Source organism: Alligator mississippiensis, chromosome 10 (genome assembly GCF_030867095.1).
Source record: "Alligator mississippiensis isolate rAllMis1 chromosome 10, rAllMis1, whole genome shotgun sequence".
In the NCBI taxonomy this organism is placed as follows: Eukaryota; Metazoa; Chordata; order Crocodylia; family Alligatoridae; genus Alligator; species Alligator mississippiensis.
The window spans coordinates 2,299,962-2,314,611 of NC_081833.1; the positions used below are offsets into that span (position 1 = coordinate 2,299,962).

Genomic DNA, 14,650 nt, shown 5'->3' on the forward strand with positions numbered 1-14,650 from the left:
AATGGGAATTTGGCCTGAGTGAAGATTGCAGGATCCGGCCCTTTGAAATTCAGTAACATTAACTCATCCACACTGCTGCAAAGCAGAGTTGCAGCAGAGTTGCTGCTTGTTGTGAGGTTCTCCTTTCCATACACAAAAATCGTGTGCATTTTTTGGTACTCAAACCTCAGATAGAGAGACTAATAGCTTTGGCTGGAGCCAAGCATAGCACAGGAGGGTGCTACACAAATCCCCAGGCAGCTCAGCCAATGCACCTGAATCCAGACCTGCAATACCCTTTCTATTTCAGGCCTGGACCTCTCTCTCCTAGCAGACACAGACAATGCTTTACCACTGTGCTGAACTGTGCCAAGTTACGTGGTGATTTGTGGTCTGGCTTAGTGCCCACTAGAGCCTATGGTAAGACCACCAAACTCATTGGATCTGTTTCCCAAATTAGATTAAAATACAAGGCTCAGTAAGCAAAAAATGGGGGTACTACCCCCCATTCTATTTTACGTCTCTCAAGGTACAGGTATGAGCTATGTTGTTCTGGTTTCAGCCACGCACACACAAAAAAACCATACTAAAAGACCAGAAAATGCTACATCAAAATGAAAAGGTTTTAAAATTGCAGTTCTCTAATAGGGTATTGCAGGTTAAATATAGTAACTATTTTTTTCCAGTCAGCGCGTTCTTTGCTTTCATGGTATTATGTCAAGGTTTTTGTTCCCCTCTCCTTTTAAGAAGCTTAAACAGCAAAATGCTTCAAATACTGAGATGAAACAGTTCTGGAAACCCAGTAGAAAAATTATCAGTGATTAAATGTAATTTCAAGTTTAAATAATTAAGTCAGTCTGACTTCTTTATCATTTTTATTGCTAGGCAGCATGTATTGCTATATCATCACCAGGTAGGATTTCACGACAACAGAGACCCAAGGACTGTGAATACAAAGGATAGTGTTGCAGTTGGGAGATTTCTAGAACTGGATCATTGTTCCTGCCCTGAGCAGCTGCTTCCCTCCTTGACAGCATGAGAGAGACAGTGGGCCAGATTCTGATCTCACTGACAAGGGATGACAGTCTAGCTTAGTAGATTTCTTCTTTTGCTTGTCTGCTCTTCTGGTAGTCACCTGGCTTGTCACTAAAGACTCCCAACAGCATAGTTGCCAGAGCCATCTCAGCTTCTCTGTATGGAAAAATCATGTAGTCTATGCTAAAACTGACACCAACTGGAAACCAACTAGAAATAGGCCCCGTTGGGGAGGATGGTAATTTGGTAATAGCCCAGAACTAGGGTCCAAGAGATGAATCCTCTTCTTTAACCTTGCTGCAAACTTCCTACGTGATCTGTTGTATAAATAAATATCTAATTCCTGTTAGTTACCCACCTGTCATTTATGCCTGTGAAAAATTTCTCCCTTGGTACCTCTGTGCCCCAGTTTCATCTTTATACAAGAGGGATAGTGACACGTGTCTCACAGAGATGGTTTCATTAAAGTTTACCAAGTGATTTGAGATCATTGGCTGGAAAGCATTATACACCAGCACAGTATTATTTCTGTAACAAGTTCATGGCTGCTTCGAATGTCACAGTTCTCATCATGCTGTGCAACGTAGCCCCTCAGGCTTTCTTGGCAATATGGGGAATAGGACTCACCTCATCCTGCTCCAGAGGCACCGCAGGCTACTGCCACTCGAGCTAAAAGAGTTTACTTAGCTGCCCCCAGCATACATAAACAGCTCTGATTCCATTGTGGACAAAGACATACATACAGCTTGTTCCAGGTTGATAGTATGCAAACCTGTAGCCTTAACAACAGAAATGCTAGCATAGTACACAGTGCAAACACATCTTTCTTGCACTGAGAACTCCCATAAACAGCAGTAACATCCAGAAAGTGGCTCTGGTGGCAGGTTTCTATCTCATCCCACTCTGTGGAGATTTTGTGCATATAGGCAATTCACTCAGGCTTTGTGTAGTAAGTTCTGATTCTCCAAAGGAAAAATCCCTGGGTAAATGGAACCATATAAAATTGCTTACTCTTATAAAGCTTCTTAGGCATTTTCTATACCCAAACAGAGGCTTCAGTCAATACCACATAGACTATGTAAGCTCCTTCCAGCTCAGTCACACAGCACTATGCAAACAAACCCACTGCTCAGAAGGAGGTTATGTCCTGTTTCCTAAATAAAACTGGGAATTCAAATTAGTTGTAGGCTTTCTTTCAACCCAGGCTGAAAGAAAGACTTGCAGGAATTCTTCAGGTAAGCAAACCACATAATGTAAAAATATAAACGCCTTTCACTGCACTAGAGATTGCTTAATTTCTAGCCATTCTTTGAGATAAATGGCACTTAAATATAAACAGTAATATTAGATTTTTCTGACATGACAATAGTTGGAGTTGTTTTCTTCCAGCTGGGGTCTCCCAGCTCTCCATCTTGTGCATTCACCCCAAATAATATCTGGAACAGTTTCATAACATGTTCATCATACGGGTTTCAAAAATATCCCTTTGCACTATGACAAGGCAAAATGCTAATAACCATGTGCTGACAACAACCAGACTACCCCGTTGTTGCTAGAACGCACAAAGCCACCCTGTGGGCAAAGGCCCACCCCAGTTTCACAAGATAATCTTAACCTTAGACACACTTAAAATAGTTATGTTTGACTCCAACTAATCAATGGAATTATTTTTGTTTGTTTTTAATAACTGATGTACAACCAAGGAATGGAAATGTGATCTTCTGTGATTTTGCTACACACACATTCCACATGTCTCTTGCCATTCTCTGGTGTCCCTACACAATTCAGTCGGGGTGTTTTCAGAGCGCTTTTGTACTGTAACTGCACTGCTCTAAGGAAAAAAACATGGGCAAACTATATACTGGGATGCCTTTATGCTGGAAAAAGTAGTTAAATCCAGTGCACAGCAGATGAAGACTGCTCCTTGATTATTATTATGGCTCCTTCTGTTCCTGATTCCACCACTGGCCTGCTTCATGCCCCCAGACAAGTCATTTAAATGCCTCTGTGTTTTAGTTTTCCCATCTGTGAAGTAGGGATAATGGAATATTTCTCCTTCATTACATGCTTTGAAATCTACTGGTGACAAACGTTATATAAAAGACTCAGATGTTATCATCAGTTTTCTTATTATTTTCTGTATTGTTTGTTAAGAATTTCCTCCAAGCTCATACATATTCAATATTGACATCATCAAACGCATAATGTAGTGGCACACTTGGATTTTCACATATAGACAAAACCTTCTTATGTTACTGATCAGTCATTTTTAAATGCAACAAAACTTTTTTGTTAACGCTTCCAAGGTTTTTTGTTTTTGGGGTTTTTTTTAAAACATGTTCTTATTCAAATAAAATAATCCATCCATACTATACCTATACTCCTCTTGAAATAAAACAACATTAGTCAGTGATCACAGCACAAGTGAGTGAGTGTTCCTTTTGGTCTAATAATTAAGTTCTTCCAGTTTGACCCATCAAAGATCCTTACAAGAATTATTGACGCTGTAATGAAACATAAGGTTTGCTCTTAAAAGGGAAGATTTCTGTAGCAAGATTAATGGATACAATTACTTCATATCTGTCATCCTCTTTTCCTTCCTTGGGGCACTGCACCTGTCTTCAAACACTACTGATTCAGTGCAAAAATAATAAGGAAAGAGGGGCATGGCAGCCCTCTACAATAATATAACCTCCCAGGCCAACCCTGAAGGCATTTTTCTTCAGCGGAATAACTACCACATTGATCTTTTGTGTTTCCATTTTCTCACCTCCTTTCTGCCTTCCACTATAAACTATACAGGTACTTACGATGAGTATTGGTAGTTGCAGGGGTTTTCACTTCACTAATGACCAGCAGATGGTTTTTGGTCCCTGCAAGAACAAAAATTCGTAACATAAATCTGTCAAAGCTCAGGGATTCCAGCCAAAGGGACTTATTTCTCTCTATTGCTCGCCCATAGTTTCCACCCACGTCAATAAGAGCTATATACACAGTGAAATTATCCTGACCTCTTTCTTTCTATTTCAGAGCCATAGGTTTGCAAAGAACTATTTGACTCCTGATTTTTTTAAATTCTTTTAAGATACATCTCTCTTGCTATCATGCCTAGCTTGAGAGGAATTTTAAAGCTCCTGAATTCAACTTTTCTTGGAACACTTACACTTCCAGGTTGGAAGCCACTATTGAAAAGGCATCCCTTAAAAAAAAATTTAAAAAAACCCCAGCTATGGTTGCTACATCTAGAACCTCTAGAGATATTTCCAGAGTCAATTTAAAATCATACTAACAACGTTTGTGTTGTTAGAAGTATGGTTTTCCTGTTCTGGATGGGTTTTTCATCTGCATCATGGTGGCAAGACTAATGCAACTACTACTTAATACCTATTCAAGGATCTCAAAACACTTGATAAATTGACGTGAACTAAGTTACATAACAACCCTGGCAGAATGTCAAGTAATATTATCCTCATTTTACACAAGGTGAAATTGAGGTGCACAGGAGTGAAGCGCTATGTCAAAATTCATAGTTTAGGGTAGAACTGGAAATAGAAACTGGGTCTCCCAGCTCTCCATCTTGTGCACTCACCCCAAATAATATCTGGAATAGTTTCATAACATCATACGGGTTTAAAAAATATCCCTATGTACTATGACAAGGCAAAATGCTAATAACTGTGTGTTGACAACAACCAGACTACCCCGTTGTTGCTAGATTACGTATAGCCACCCTGTGGGCAAAGGCCCACCCCAGTTTCACAAGATAATCTTAACCTTAGACACACTTATAATAGTTATGTTTGACTCCAACTAATCAATGGAATTATTTTTGTTTGTTTGTTTTTAATAACTGATGTACAACCAAGGAATGGAAATGTGATCTTCTGTGATTTTGCTACACACACATTCCACATGTCTCTTGCCATTCTCTGGTGTCCATACACAATTCAGTCGGGGTGTTTTCAGAGCGCTTTTGTACTGTAACTGCACTGCTCTAAGGAAAAAAATATGGGCAAACCATATACTGGGATGCCTTTATGCTGGAAAAAGTAGTTAAATCCAGTGCACAGCAGATGAAGACTGCTCCTTGATTATTATTATGGCTCCTTCTGTTCCTGATTCCACCACTGGCCTGCTGCATGCCCCCAGACAAGTCATTTAAATGCCTCTGTGTTTTAGTTTTCCCATCTGTGAAGTAGGGATAATGGAATATTTCTCCTTCATTACATGCTTTGAAATCTACTGGTGACAAGTGTTATATAAAAAACTCAGATGTAGTCATCAGTTTGTTATTATTATTATTATTATTATTATTATTATTATTATTATTATTATTATTATTATATGACAATGTCCTCCACAGATCCTAAGGTGATACATGAGCAGAGAGATGAATATGAGAGGGTGTTTAGATCAAAAGCTGGAGGAAGATATTCAGAGTGATTTAATTTTTTGTATGTAGTGGAAGAAATGTGGACAAATAGGCAATGCAACATTTTTTGTCTTGAAGCTACAACAACATGGACTTCAGTGAGACTGCAAAATGTGCTCCATTGGAGAGAAGGTTCATCTTGTTTTCCTTTATGTAGCAACAGAAGATAAGAAGTCCTAGGAAACATTGCCTGACTTCATCCTGACTGGAAGCTCACAAACCAGTTCCATGTTTCTAGCTGAAACATAAGGTGCATTTGCAGGGGCACAACACAGAATCCATGCCCCATGGGCAGCAGCAGTGCATAGGGCAGCTACAGATGCCAGCTGAGACGCATCCAGCCGGCGATGGTAGCAGCTATTATTTTTGCATCTGTCTTCCCCTTTCCCTCACAGATCAGCAAATGAGGCTACTGCCCCGGTCACTCTGCCTTAGTTACACTACTGTGCATTTGCGTACAAACTCAATCTATTCAGATGACCTATTTATACAGGCTTTGTAACGTTAGTGTATTTTATCTGAAAACATCTATCCTTTCTTTCTTAGAAATAATCTGGCACATAGCAACTGTTTGCTTTGTGCATGCTCCAGGAAGGTTTACAGCTGTTTATTCTTCACCTGTTGTGACTAACCTCAATGTTAAGACCAGACTGAAGCTCCAATCAGGCACTGTGGGGATTGAGGAAGAATAGCAGGTACCCAAGGAAGATACTGGCTGTGTCAGAACAGCCAGAATTTCTCCAGGGGATCTTTGAAAGGTTACAGTATGCATTCTTCCTCCTCTATTCTAGTTCAGCTGCACTGGTTGTCACTGGGAGATTATCTGGCCTTTCATCTGGGGAGTCTAATGGCAGCACCAGACTGGAACAGTGCTCGTGTAGTTATTTACACCTGTGCAAAATGAGTGTAAATCATCATCCTTCTCATTTGGTATAATTTTCCACCTACATCTATCTCCTAATGCTATATTTAGCAGCCTAATAACCCTCATCTATTCTCTCATTTAGTGGTGTCAACAGGTTCCTCACATTTCTGACTTCACTTCTTCATGTACAATCAGCTCTGCAAAGCTGACATTCCTTCAGGCCCAAGCCCTGGGGCAGTATGCTGAGTTTATATGCCATTCCCAAATGTGAGCTGAATTGTTTTGCTTGCCACAAGGTTCTCACAGTATGCTAAATGTCACAGAGAATACAGACACGAAAGAATGACGGAAAACCTCTTAATTACAAAAGATCAAGAGATGTCTTGCTGTAGGTCTATTCATACAGCAGCTAGAGTAAGTAATGTGATTGTAGGTCACTTTCATTCACAGTACAGAGCACCCATTCGTTTGCTTAGGGTTATACCTGGGTTAGCTTCATCTACCCCAAAATTAAAATAGATCAGGTACCAGTCACTTGAAGCCACCCACAGCTAAGGACACAGCAGTAACTTGCATTTCCTGTAAAGATGTACTTTTAAAGATTATGGGGGATACTCATCCTACACCCATAAGATTTTTGGGTGTCAGTCATTCAGAGACACCATCAGATACCAGACCAAATCTTGGGTTCCCCTACATAAGCTGGAAATGTCACAAGCATCATGAAATATGCATGCTCACTGCACAGATATTCTGTATGAATTGCCATGGCAATACAGATTACAGTGTACTTCCCATCTTCCACTCTGATCCTATATTACTGCCATAGTAACAGCTTATGCATAGTTACCATCCTCTGGCTGATGGGGGACAGGAAGAGGTTTCTATCTCTCAGCACTGCTACATGTTTTAGAGAACAAGATTTTTTTTCATTCAAATTATGTTTCGTTTCCAAGAACTTGGTTTTAAGAAGAGAAAGTAGCATCTTAAAAACACCACATACAGGTATATGCTACTTACCTCTACTGTTGCTAGGTGGCAATATCCTTCCAAGGAAAGCAAGCTCTTTAATGGATAATTTACCTACAATATGTCTATAATTTTTTGCCTTAAGGAGTTGCGATTGCCACCTAAAGTCATGGCCATCTCCAGTTAGTTTTTGCCTTGTTTACTTCTGGATGATTTATTTCAGATCAGGTCTTGTTACTGTTTCTGTCCATTTTCATTCCTTCTCTGCCATCCAAATAAATGGCCTGCAACTCATTCTCTGGAGACTACCATGGGACAGAGGCAGTGCTAGTAGTTTTTTATCCTGCTGGATTGGATTAAAAAAAGAATCAATGCAATGATCACTATAAATATCAAGAGGTAGTTAAATATCATATTTTAATTCTCTTTCTCCAGTTTGGTGAAAGATCCCTTTCCCAATATCAAAAGACGATAAGCAGAAACTGAGTTAATTCTGGTAAATATCAACGTCAGTGGGGTCTGGCCTGCTGATTCTCTTTTGCACCAAGAGTGCCTCCTGAATGCCATGATTTCATCTGGATTTTTTTTTATAGTTATAGCACTGCTGTCTTGAGAGAAGAGGACATAAAAGAATCATCAATCTTTCAATGATACTAGTGCAACCTATGCTGACCTACATCAAAACTGTTCCAGTAACACAGAGAAATTAATCTGTCCTTGAAGATAATCTGCAAAGTCTAGTTAATAAAAACATTGGACTTGGTTTTTACCTTAGAAATGGCAGGAATGTCAAGTCTGGTTTTACTTGAGGACTTTATTGGATGTCTTGGTGCCTAGTGGTATGTGCATTGTCTCTTTTCAGAAGAAGCAGCATTGTTTTGCAATCCATTTGTCACTGAAGAGCGTATATGCTAAAAAACAACCAACCACACACACACACACACACACACACAAAATACAGTTAAAACAAAATTTTAACAGCCCCTTTCCAGTTGCGTTGCTTTCAGTCTTGGCTTTTACCATGTCATCATTTTACTAATTCTCTAGTAATTACAGAGCCTTTGAGAGTGGAAGAAATTTTAATTTCTAATCCAAAGAAAAGGAAAGGAAATCCCTTAAACACAACACCCCCAACACAACTAACTTCCAACCCCTTGTTATACTTAATAAGGAAGCAAAAACATGGAAAGAATCCATTTTTTTTCCTTTGCAGGAAGGAAAAACTGACTTGTTCCAAATAATGCAGTACAGTCAGGGAAAGAAAGGCACAGAGAAGATCAAAATTATATTATTAAAATCAGTTTTCACTGACTTTGTTACAAATTGCACTGGTATAATTGGCCTCCACTAAATATAGAAAAAATCTTAATCACACACTGAAATTGTGTTTTGTTGGATTGGCACCATTGAAAAGTAAAGCAGACACAGTAGCACAAGTGATCATTGGTGAAAAAAAACTAGTGTGGAACCCAGAATTCCCGAGTCCCAATCCCGTGGGATGGCTGCTTAATTCTTTAAAGTCATCCTGTATGTTTATTAATAAATCCATTTTCACACCTTAGGTAGCCAGTGTGTCCTGTGCATTTTACAGGTGTAGTAGAACATACCAGGGTTCCTGTGCACCCCGTCCTCATTTATGTCCCATCAGTTCTGGATGAGATTCCTAGTCATCAGCCTAGTTCCGTAATTGCTGCTGTGACCTTCCAGACCATATGTCAAACTAAATTAAATATGGGTTAAATTATACTATACTATACTCCCTTCAGTAGCATGACTAGTGGAGTCATATGGAGCATCTCCCAACCCTATAGTCACCCCAGGCATCACAGCTGCTCATATGCCATTCAGTAAAACTCAACTGTCTTTTCTAGGTTACTATATGACAACAACCTTTCCATTCTGCTAGGTGGACCCCATCATCAGTCTCTCAGCAGTCCTAAACAGCTCTCAATAGATATCTCACTTCTTCTTCCCTGCATTAAACAAATTATTCATAGATACAGTCCTCAGCAAACCAGCAGCTGTTCTGGCCTCTTTGGTTACCAGATTGCAAGTGATTTTGTCCCCCATGACTCATCCTTTATATAGTTAAAATGAGTGGAAACATAAGTAAGCTTTTAGACCTTTTAAAGTGGCTGTAGCCCAACCACATGGACTTTTAAGTACAGGGTTCCTAACTTCATGATAGCTAATATTAGAGATATTTTAGAGAGTCTCAACATTTTGCCTGGTGATTTTTTAAATTTGACGGCTCTAAACCAAGTATTTTGGTTTTCATGAGTCCAGCTACACAAGTATCAGAAAAAAAAGAAAACTTAAAACTAATACAATTGTAGCAACAGATAAAAAAGGGTTTTCTATACATATAAATGTTGCAGCATCAGATCTCAGGGCCTTCCAGGCTAGAAGCAAATGTTACCTGATAGGAAAGATAGGGACCCCCACCCCTTTTCAGCTGCCATAAAGTTCCCATTTCTAGCTCAACAGCATCATGAGATATTGCACCTTTCACCTGTCACTAGTCCAGGACTGAATAATAGCCATTCTTGACCTCAAGACAGTTGATTTTCTGCGGGAAAATTCCACGTGAGGTGGGAAGAAATAAACATTTCTCAGAGACTTGTATTTGCTTTTTAAATGGTAGATGTTTCAAGAAAGAGACCGAGGATTAAATAATTAAAGAGAATTTAAAACAGACTGAAATTTCCAACAAAGCATTCAGCTTTTTCTTAGATGGCATCACATAAAAATAGAAAATAATTAACTAGAGCCAAAATACATGTCATGCTGAGCATGCCTGAGCTGGAAGGTTTGGAAATGATTAGGAGCAAAACTGTTAATATTCCATTGAAATAGATGGTGCCCATCTGTCCAGTTGTGAAAGCTCAATTTGCCGTATTCAATCAGCTCTGTGCTACTGGGTGCCAGCAGCCTCATTCCCCAGGCTTGTCTCTGCACTATGACCATGTATTCCACTACCCACTAAGTTAAGCCCTGTTGTCCCAAGCCCACACCAGGATTTCTGTCTTTGTACATGTCATCCACTCTGGTTCCAAGAAGGGCCCTAGGTATCCAAGCTACTTCGTATAAGCTGACCCTCGTACCTGTACAGGGCTCCAGGGATTTCAGTGGGTCTCCGCTTGGGCACAAAAACCTGCCCAGGCAAAACAGCTTGCAGGATTGTGGCTAAAGTCAGGCTATACCAGATCCTGAGTATTTTTATCCATCTTTAACAAGCTCTTGGTCTGAAGCATTCCAGTTTGGGCCTAGCGCTCCCATCATGCCATTTGCAGGTGATCCAGCAGTGCACAAACCCCTGTGAATCAGTGTCATGTTCAAGATGATGGTTTTCTTGCAACTCCCTTATTCACTGAAACCCATTAGTGTGGTGCAGTCTTGGCCCAGTACCCACCAGGCTCTGTGTAAAATTGTGAATTAACTCTCTGGGGCAGTTTCTGCTTTAGTTGTTACCTTCATAAATCTGTGGGGAGATCTCTGGAAAGTTACTGGAAGCAATGTAGTGTCCTGGCTGAGACTCACTGGACACGGCGTAGCTGCACCACCAGTTCTTCACTATAAGCTTCACTGTAAAAAAAACAAAAAGAGAGAGAGACGAATTGTAAAGTGTTTGGAAGATATTAAGGGGTCAGTCACTCATCCCTATGAATTCAGTGACCCATAATGTTATAAGGAAGTGAAACTGGAATCATAAATAGCTAATGTAAACAATTACCATTCTCAACCTCAACTGCGGCACTCAGGATTTCCTAGTACTAACGTGCTTATGCTCCTGGTATCTTCAAAATAGTTTTCTGTGACTCCTAATCTGGAGGTAGGTTAGCTGAGTTCTGTAGTATGTATGTATGCCAGGGACTGCTTAGCGTGGTGTATACCCTTTTGTTTGTTCTCATAACAGACTGGGCACATGTGGTGCTAGGAAGAGGGAGCAAAGGTCAGTAGTTAATGCGCAACATAGATGCATGCTTCAATTCCACAATCCCGCATATGTAGAGAGGGAGGGAGGGACTCACCTGAACACACCCTGCCCACTTGCTTCCACTTTCAAACACCAAACACAGAGATTTGGCAGTGAGGCCTCTTTTGAGACATTGCCAGGTCTTATATGTGTGAGTAGGAGAGGTGGAGGGCAGTCCTAGAAGCTTTCCTCCCAAGAGGCATCAGAGACACAGCATAGGCCTAACCTGATGAGATCCAAGGACTTTGGGTTCTCTCCTCAAGCTTGCCACAGACTTGTGTGACTTTCAGAAGTCACTCCCTGTGCCTTGCTTTCACTTTTAATCAAATGGCGCCAATACTTACCTCACCAGGAGATCCCAAAGTTTACTTGTTTCTGTACTTTGAGATCCAGGAATAGCACGTGACAGGGAAAGGCAACCTATAATTATCATTGCAAAGCTTTCGTATTGAGGAAGCAGGAGCAGAACATTCAGTTTATAACCACATTTGTATCGCAAGATAAGAATATAGTGCAGGTGACACATGTACTTTCTTCATTACATGATGGTTACAAAAAGGCATTTTCCTCCTCTGGACACAGACAGGGAATGTAGGTTTTCCCTTCTTCCTCTAGAGGATTAAATAAAGATCATCTGTTCAAGGTCAGATGGATATATCCCATGCCCATATGACCCAAAGGAAAGGTGAATTAGTGCATCACCAATTTCTTCTTTCAGGGCATCTGACAGAGTAACCTACTGCCTACTCACAAAGTGACACCCTAAATCATCTTTCAACTTGAGAAGGAATGGAACTGGATATAGCGGCATGAGAAGAAACCAGCTATTGTGAACCAAATTTGTTCTTGGTGGAGTGCCATTACAACATGGACAAATGCAGCCCTAGGTTGAAAGAACATTGCAATCTTAACGTCAAACAGCCAGTTGTTAGGAAACGCCAAAAGTAAGGTTGCCTGTGCAACCTTAATTCATCTCCCTCATGCATATGCATTGAGACAGTCTGCAGTTACCAAGTACATAGTCTTATGCTGTTTTGCCATAGGACTCTAGTCTCAGTTCTGAAATTTTCTACCTTTTTAGCTAATATATGTAATCTGAACAATTTTTACTGCAGTTTGTGTGTGTGTGTAGATTTATGTCTCTAGACTAAAAAAACAACAAAGAAACCAGTTAATCCCCTATGTGGCATCCCTCTGACGCTGATTTGGACCATCAGAAGATTTGCAACCTTTAATTCTGTTGCACAGAGCTGTGCCACTGGAATAACTCACAGCAAGTAGCAGGTTGTCGTTTTCTAGAGTGGACCAGCTCTAGGACAGGTTTCGACACACTGCCGTTATGTTTCAGAGACATGTCCCGACTGTGGGGGAATGGCACAGCACAGGAACCCTGGGCTGCATTTTACGCTCTAGAAGAGAACGTGCCTTAGTGGGCAGAGACTCTTCTGCCCATTGCCTCCAAACTCATCCCCACTTGTCCTGTCCCTTCCAAACTGTCCCCTTTCCAGCTCCCAGCTCCTTTGTCCTGTTCTCCTCATCTGGACAGCCCCAGTCTTAGTCTTCTTGCTCAGAAAGACCTACTCTGTGCCTCTGGAATGGCCATGCAAGTCTCTCCTCCTTCAGCCCCAATCCCCTTGCCTTGCCAGTCACAATTTCTACCAGAGCTATGCCAGCTCCCACGAAGCTGTCTCCATCCACATCTGGACACCTGTGGCCACTACCAATGTGGTTTTTCCACACTCCTAACTGACACAGCACTGTCAGCAGACCCCGGTACTGCACACAAGGACAAAGAATGGTTAAGAAACTTGCCCAAGGTCCTGCAATCATGTCAGTGGCAAAGCCTGGGACAGAATCCAGGGGCCCGATTCACAGATGCCCTGCATCTTGTATAGGGATTGACACCAGTATGAAGCAGGAGTCAAGCCTTGCCATTCTAGTGTGAAAGCCTGATTTAGGTAGGCTGAAAGCAGACAGTGGGAATTCTCAGAGATCTCCATAACATGGACCCAGGCTGGATGTTTTATTATATCCCCCTTGAGTCTAACGCTGGGTTCTTGCTGAGCACCAGAAGGGAAAACCACTTTTCTGTGACAACTTTAGAGGAAAAACCCGAAGGAAGGAAGTATGCCTCCCACTCACTGAGCTGTGTGTGAAGTGGGAGGAGAGAGGAGATTACACGTGAAAGAAGGGACCGAGTAGATGACTTATTGCTCCTCCCTCTCTCCTTCAAGGCACCAAGCATTTATACCACGTAGCTGTTAACAGATGAGGTATCAGTTATAGAATCAGCGTGGGACTGATTCAGCACTGCCTACCACCTTGTGCAGTCACGTACAGCTGTGCATACTAAGTATTATATGTTAGTAGCGTTTTATGCCCACTTTACCCTCATTTGATGCACTTGTAAATGGTAACAGAAGGTGTTAGGGTGTGGAGAACCTGGATCCATAGGTTCATAGTTATGTTTTGATTTAATTCTTTCATAACGAATCTCAAGTCATCACCAGGGAAAGCTCTAAGGAGTCTGGTAAGAGCTGGGAAACAGGTATCCTCCCCAGATCCAAAGATGCAGTTGCTATCACACAGCCCAATCAGGAACACGCAATTTGGCTATTTAGTGAACTTTCACAGGGCCTAAGAAAATACACTTAAAATTCTGTACAGCTTAGCTGGGATTCATGGAGGATTGCCATGCAGGAGGCATTTCGTGATTTGAGTCTCAAGCTAGTGAAGTTGTATCCAGAGATAGGAGCAGCAGGTTCCTGCATCTGATATAATTAACTGCAAATGTGAATAGTGGCCTTTTATACCCACTTAGCAAGATGCCAATGACTACACAAGATGCGGGATAGTGGTGAACTAGTATCTCAGGGCTTTATTGCCCAGGGATGAATTCATTATAGTCAAGTAATATGTAGGGATTAATCCTAAATGGAGTTCATATTAGCACTGCTTTTCTGATCTCCCAATTCTGATGTGGCTGAAACTGTCCCTAGGGTAGTTTAGTGCCACCTAAAGTTGACTCTAAAAGTTTTACCAGCTGCCGTGGTCCCATGGGGGCTGCTACATTAGCTTAAGATTTGTTGGAATTCAGCTCTGCCGTATCCCCTGCAACCCCCCATGCAGAGTGGGAGCGTACATGATGAGAAGGTGCAACTAGCTCTGTGCCATCCAAGAATTTTCCTGTATCAGGAGTCTCTAATTTTCTTTTCGGAGCAGCTTTCTGGCTGCTTTGTGCTGTGAAACTAGAGGCAAGGTTTTGCTTAGGATTTTGATCCGAGATGGTTAAATACTTCTAACATGGTTTTCCCTTTTAGCTGATTAATTTGAGCCAGGACTTGATATCAGGTAGTGAAACTGCAAACAAAGGTCTTTGTAAGATCTGGAAACT

At 41.1% G+C, this 14,650-nt stretch overlaps 1 long non-coding RNA gene across 4 annotated transcripts in view; it reads right to left on the bottom strand.

The window, feature by feature from the left end:
• Window positions 1–837: 837 nt before the first annotated feature.
• The window catches only part of LOC109282996 (uncharacterized), a 30,437-nt gene continuing 16,624 nt past the window's right edge, over window positions 838–14,650 (bottom strand). For 2 of the 4 annotated variants that reach the window (XR_009455102.1, XR_009455100.1), the window contains 5 exons: window positions 10,752–10,865; window positions 8,051–8,191; window positions 7,332–7,626; window positions 3,825–3,887; window positions 838–3,518 (listed from right to left, as the gene is read on the bottom strand). This is a non-coding gene — a long non-coding RNA (uncharacterized LOC109282996). Of the gene's footprint in view, window positions 3,519–3,824; window positions 3,888–7,331; window positions 7,627–8,050; window positions 8,192–10,751; window positions 10,866–11,013; window positions 13,568–14,650 lie in introns of those variants that run through there. The other 2 variants (XR_009455101.1, XR_009455103.1) reach the window with 2 other exon arrangements.